The sequence below is a fragment of the Lagopus leucura genome, unplaced genomic scaffold (assembly GCF_019238085.1).
Source record: "Lagopus leucura isolate 7727_CA_CO unplaced genomic scaffold, USGS_WTPT01 Super-Scaffold_73, whole genome shotgun sequence".
Classification (NCBI taxonomy): Eukaryota; Metazoa; Chordata; class Aves; order Galliformes; family Phasianidae; genus Lagopus; species Lagopus leucura.
Window position 1 is genome coordinate 17300212 of NW_024962252.1, and position 6825 is coordinate 17307036.

At 41.0% G+C, this 6825-nt stretch overlaps 1 long non-coding RNA gene across 1 annotated transcript; it reads right to left on the reverse strand.

The window, feature by feature from the left end:
* Positions 1 to 837: 837 nt before the first annotated feature.
* Positions 838 to 6529, reverse strand: LOC122190478. The gene is made up of 3 exons (XR_006182141.1): positions 6313 to 6529; positions 6178 to 6233; positions 838 to 1040 (listed from the first exon to the last, which is right to left on the reverse strand). It is a non-coding gene; the product is annotated as an uncharacterized LOC122190478 (long non-coding RNA).
* Between the last annotated feature and the right edge of the window lie 296 nt (positions 6530 to 6825).

A 6825-nucleotide genomic window follows, 5' to 3' on the forward strand; every position in this document is an offset into this window, starting at 1 on the left:
TACATTTCTCTCAGCATTTTCAATTTAATTTTATACCATACTCCAAGCAAAACTGAGATAATATGGTTTCTCTAATGTAAAAGAAAATTTGGAAATCGCAGAATACTTATCTTTTTCTAAATGAACTACTAGTTGGCTTCAGCAGACCAAAAAAATAAGTTTTTCAGTATATTTTAAATCCCATTCTCAAGTTGAACTTTGTGATATGTTAGGAAGAGATATGTATGAACAGGAAAAATTACCCTGAGGCAGACCATTGAAGCTTAGTTAGATCTACATTTATCTGGGATTTTTCAGCTCTCACATGTATTGACTCCTATATTCTCACATTGAATTTCACTTCTTGGTTTCACTCAGCACAAGGAGCAGGAGTAAACACTGCAGTTTTTTTCCACTCAGAACCACCAAGTCCAAGTCCAAGTCAAACTGCCCCTTATGAGCAAGAAATGCCATTTCTATTTTTGCCAGCTCAGCTAGTCACCGCTGCAGATACAGCCTTCTGTTTGGCAAGAGGGGAACAGTGCTGGCAAAGGGCCGTAACCACTTCACCAGAGGAGACAATAAGGAGTTCTAGACTTTCTAACCATTGGAGATTTGGGAGAAGAGTCACCACCAGAAGCGCTGCACACAGAATGTGCTTTGTTATATTAACATTTGTTGAAAGCACAGCATTACCAAAGCATTTCCGAGGCAAACCAAGACCAGCCAGGAAACTACCACGTACCATATTTTTCAGATTTCCAGTAATTTGACATTTATTTTAACTACAGAATGATCGCCAACACAAGTGCTTTTTAGTGGTGCTTTCAAGATCTGTGTCAAAAAACACCAGCTCACAAAAGGCCCTGATATCACTTAACTTGAAACACTAGCTTCTTCATACCATTCTGCAATGTCTTAGTGAGTAAGGGCTCTCTCAATGTTGTATCAGCTTGAAGAAGCACTGTTCATTTTCTGCCTTGTTGCAAGCCAAGGCATAGCTATTGCAAGACATGACATAAATCTTAGACTCCTTGTTTTCTTCTGGCCAACGTCTCCCACTGAAAGATTAAAGAAAAGCCTTGACAGAAAGCACAGCTAAACACTGACATAAGAAATATAAAGGGATCTTGATTTTTAGCCATCTTTCTCCAGGCTTGACTGAATCAATCCTAAGTTCATTCCCCACACACCCAAAAGCTCAGAGTAGGAAATTGTGCTACGTTCCTAGCTGCTCATAAACTGACTGGCAGGTTCTATCAGCTATTTCTACCTGAAGTGCATGCTTTTTTTGACTTGGATTGGAACTTACACTTTAATATGCTTTTCCTTTATCATCCATCACAACAGGATTTTCTCTTTGCATCCTTGGATAGGCTATAGAATAGGACAACATCTTTGTCTACACTCACATGGATTTCAGCCTTATTTCTGCTATTCTAAGAAATATGAATAAATTATGCTATAATTTTCTCCGACACGCATTGTTAACTAGATCATTCCAGTGATAGACACAGCTGGTGCTCCAATCTGGGACTACAAATAGAAATTTATACGGTACAATTTATGGCAAAAATGTTTCCTTATAAGCTAATATCACAACAAAATTATGTGTTCTCTCAGATTTTAATCCAACTGATTTTATCTCTAACTCTACCTTCCAAACAATAAGCACAGCCATGTGCTGGACTGCAAATGACCTCAGTCTGGCAAATACATGCAGATGCACTTAACCTGAAAAAGCCACCAACAGCCCCCAAAACAGAACTCACCAAATCAATGGTGCGTAGCTGCCTAAAATTTTGCCTATCCAACAGGTGCTTCTAAATATTTTCAGGGTTTCAACACGTATACCCCATATAATTATGGCACAATTACGTATTCTTTTCCATTTTTTCCTTAAAAAAAAAAAATAAAAATCAAACAGCAGTTGAATGACATCACTGTGCCTAGATTCAAACTCCCTCAACACGATTTGATCACCCCACTCAGCTGAAAATATTTGCCTTTATTTATGTAGATTTGGAGACTATGTTTTACACCCTAGGGTTTAATAACAGAAAAAATAGTAATGAGGGCCAAAGACTGACTAGTTATGTATAAAGTAACATAAAATAAAAAGACACTCCTATATAGAGCACATCATATATCTAATACAAGAAAAAGATTCCTTAACTATTGCCATTTTGATTGAAAATCTTGGTTCTGCACCAGAGGGCAGTGGACATGGAACAGGCTGCCCAGAGCAGTGAGCACATCCCAGAGCTGCTGGAGTTCAAAGAGCATTTGCACAATGCTCTCAAACACAGGGATTGAATTTTGGATAGTCCTGTGTGAAGCCAGGATCTGGATGCCACAACCCTTGTGAGAACCCTTCAACTTGGGATATTCTATATCTTGTGGAGTAGCATAAATCCTCGTCTATCTCCACCAAACCACAGGGCTAAAGGTGATTGGATTGTCCTACTTTCACCTCTGGGAAGCTCAGAGCTAAGGATGCTGTTACACAGTTACACTTGTGCAACTTCAGAAAACAAGATCAAGTTTCTCAAATTCCCAACTTCCCCACTTTTTCAGAAAAATTTGGGGTTGCAGAGAAGCTGCTCAGGTTTCTGCCAAAGAGGAAACACAAGAGCAGCTAGTAGGCTGTGTTGTTACTGATAACTATTCCTAACTAATTAAGCAGCTATTCACTTGCAGATTTATAAATTACTCTATAGATTGCTTCATGATACATAACTTCATGATACAGCAGTTAACTGAAAGAAAATGTCAGTCCTGAAGTGCTTGGTGTTAGAAAAGGAAAGGTCCAATATGCACAGGACCTTCCCAGAGCCGGTATGGCCTGGATATGGAAAATAGGACTTCTCATTGCTGGGGGTAAACACGCCTAGCTATCTCAAAAGCCTTGCCCCCATGACATTGGGCCCACAAGCTGCTGCCTGCCACACTCGCTGCCCTGCAGAGCCACTAACTCAACACATTTCATCACCCTTTACCACATAGAGGACAAAGTTTCTGCCTGTGTTGACCCAATGGCATTGCTCCTTCATTCGGGAGAGTGCATGCTGGCCATAGCCCCGTGGCCCTGCAGCTGATACATCCTAACTGAGCATTTGGGCCAGCACTGACCAGGGTTATTTTACTGGATGAGATCACAGCAATATTTTTGGAGAGCTATACGCAGATGACTGGAAAGCTCTCGTGTGGAAAGTTTTAAGGGTACCAAGGACTGAATGCTCACACAGGGGCCAAAGTTTTCACCACTTATTAAGAGCTTTTCCATTGGTGAGAGTTATGTTAAAATTCCTTCGCATCATTAAGACCCATCCCCTCCCCTAAAATCTGGAAAGACTTAAGACCTCGTTAGCTGGGAAAAAATAAATAACTAAATAAAGAGGTGGAAAACAAGCTAAAGATTATTTCCTTATGATTTACAGCCCCAGACCCCACTACCAAACAGCAGGTAAAGGCAGTATATAAGAGGTAAAGAATACTGTAAAAAAGAAATCACACAGAAAAGCCTGTGCTGAATAGGTGACCACATCAGACAACTTTTCAGCTTGACGATGCTGCAGCCAAGCCAATGACCTTCCCCAGTGCTTGGCAGCAAAAACAAGCAATCTCCTCCCGACAGGCCATTGCTCCACACACAGCCAGGCCCCGAGGCCAGAGGCAGCTGTGTCGCCAGCCCACGCAGGGCCCATAGCAGCATCATCCTGCTTGTGAGGTTCAGCCTGAGTTCAGGAGCCGTGGCTCACACACCCTTGTCGCCATCTGGCCAAGGAAAGCATCACTCAGGCTGCTGTTACAGAGCAATGCACACAGGCTGCAAAGTTCAGTTTGCTCATTTTAACAGGAAACGCGACAGGGTTGCTGTGCGGTTCAAAACAACTAGAGCAAGTATTTGCAAACGTACTCTGTGAGGAAGAAGCAGCAGCACGAGTGGAAACAGCACTCACTGCTAGCATTTCGCCTTTCTCCTGAAAAATGGCATTAGACTTGACTAATTAATTTGTAATTCACTGCATCTCTTCTTATTTTAACAGAATAAATTAAATCTGCCTTAAGATGAATGTGTGTGTTTTGCCCTTAAGTTCAAACCATATTCTGGTTTCATCTCCAAGTGAAAATAATTCAAAGACACAGTGTTCAGCAAACACTTTCTGCACCCAGAACTTAACACTTGGTTAATTATTTGTATTTTTCTTCCTTCTAGAAAAGAGAACAGTTTACAAATAACCATGCTAAACTGAACTTATTTAAGATGCAAACAAAGAAAATAAAATGCACTGAAGTAATGTCATGTCTTTGGGGAAAATCCTGTTGCATTATCTTCCTCTGACACACTTAAATGGAAGAGAAACGTACCACTGTGCTATTCTGTTCAATGACTTACAGTTGTAAGCAGTTTGGGTCTCAAGGACATGCGTGGCCTGCCAGTGTCCCATGAAAGATGTGTTCACTTACACTGATACACACAGACCTCTAACAGCTCTCAGAAAGAAGCTATCAGAGAATCCAAAGAAAATGAGATTGCATGTAAGATGGGCAGCAGTGCTGCAGGGAACATTTTGGTTCATACCTGATTTTGATGCTGAAAGATAGAAGAATTGTCCAAAAGTTCCCAAAGCATTTGACAGAAATGAAAGAACTGGATTCTCTGCCCCTCTTACATGATTCCCCTAAATGTGACCAGGAATGGTGCTGGATTATGCGATGTTCCATGATTTGCATATACCTAAAACATACTTAGTATGCCAAAAGGGTATGTAAGTGATAAAAGCCACAATGATTTCAAAGCTTTGGTGCTGAAAATCCCCCTCCCCCCCCCCTCCTTTACACTTGGATAGAAATAAACCCATTAATTTGGGGCGGGATTCACTCTACTAAAAGCTAGCTGGCTGGGGCTGAGCTAGTCACCATGGGCCCCGTGCAGTCAGCAGAAAGCAATGCACACCTCCCGGGAGGCAAGATGAATCACAGCAGTGTAGTGATGCTTTTTCCAGAGCACCCTTCCAACAAGGCGCTGCGGGAGCCTCAAAGCCAGCGCCCGTAGCTTTATGTTAAAATCTGTCAGGGGCTCCACTGCAGACCTCTTTCTTCCTCTAGCACCATTAAAACCACTTTCTTCAACACTGCTTTCCTTAGCTTTTAATATGCTATTTACCCTCATTAAGACCTTACTTCCGATCCTGTAAGTGCTTACTTCAACAGCTTGTGGTGAGCAACCTTGTTGAAGTCTTCAGAAAGCCATGTGGTCTATCTCAACATCCATGGATGCCGACTGATCCTTTCAGGAGCTTTCCAGGCAGTTTATAAGGCATGCTTTCTCTCTAGAAACTAAATCAATTCCTCTACAGCATATTTCTTCAGGTTTCCATTAGTACATCATTTATTATTACTTTCACCACTTCTTCCAAGCCCAGACTGATCAGCAGTTTCCTAGACCTAACCAGTGCCTTTTAAGAAAAGAGCTGGCATTCTGTTCAGCACTTTCCAATCCTCTCAGAACAAGTCTACCTGAAAGGAAGGCTACAAACAGCAGCACAGCTGCTTCACCCTCCTGCAGAAGGCTTGGGTGAATAGTACCTACTGCTGGTAGTGCTACCTTGTTCTGTTTATTTAACTGATAACATTTCCACCAATTCAAGTTTGAAGCTCTTCCAGCCAGCTAATGAGTTCTCTACATACATACCAGCTTATATTTTTTCCCTCCTCATTTTGAACACACTTATTTCCCATCTTACACTTGGATTATAGACTTTTAAATACAAGAATATTGCTTTATCATATGAATTCACTGCTTTTTAAAATAACCCAGACAGCACAAACTTCCACAAGTCCCTAGATAACTGTCATTCTGCCAATAAAAAGATGATTTCAAAATGCCACGATCAAGCCCCAAGAAAAGGTGATGGGGGGGGAGGGGACGAAGAGAGAAAGATGTTAGATACTTTTCTAAATGCTGTAAACATATAATGACCTCTTTAAAAAAAACAAACAAACAAACAAACAAAAACTCCTCCAAGTCAGTGCCTCCTGCCAGGAGACAGCTATCACCACTCTGGTTGCCTCTTCCCAGAGGAAGAAAATACAGCAATGATGTTGACAAGGCCTGATTTATGGTCTGAGGTTCTTACTCATATTCAGTCATCCCAACATTAAGAACACATCTATTAACTTGCTTGTACTTACTCATCCAGGATGCCAGTTAGATTACACAATTCACCTCCATCACTCTTCCCTTCAGCCTTCAAATACAAAAGCACAGCTTAGCACCACAAGCTACAATTCAGACTATTTAAACAATTTCAGTTCAGAAGAACCTACTTAATTGTGGAAGTATGTGCCCCAAGACTCTTCTAGCTTCAGGTCAGATAAAACTTCATTTGCAGCAGCCAAGTTTCAGAACAAGTCTTAACAGAAGGACTTGCATCTACATAAAAAAAATTTCACCCTGGGATCAGCTACGAGGCATTTTCATACAGGTTGCACGTAATTTAAACTGGTACCTCATCCAGTTTTCTGAAAAGCTGCTTTTCCTCTGCAATATTCCTCTTTTCAACAAAGATAACTTTTTTTTCCCCCTACAGATCAGTAATCCATCTGCATTTAACCTCCCAGTGCCTTCAAAGAACACCATTACTAAGAAAAAAAAATCAAGCAAACAAGCTAACCACCCCTCCCACCTGTATCTGCAAACAGCTTATTCAAATTCAGTAGAGAGGATAATTTTCATTAGGAAAGCACCTTTCCTTTGTTCTTCAAAATTTCATTCAAACTGCTAATGCCACCCTCCTCCTTTTAGCCCACAGTAAGAGCAAACATCAAGCTAAACACCTT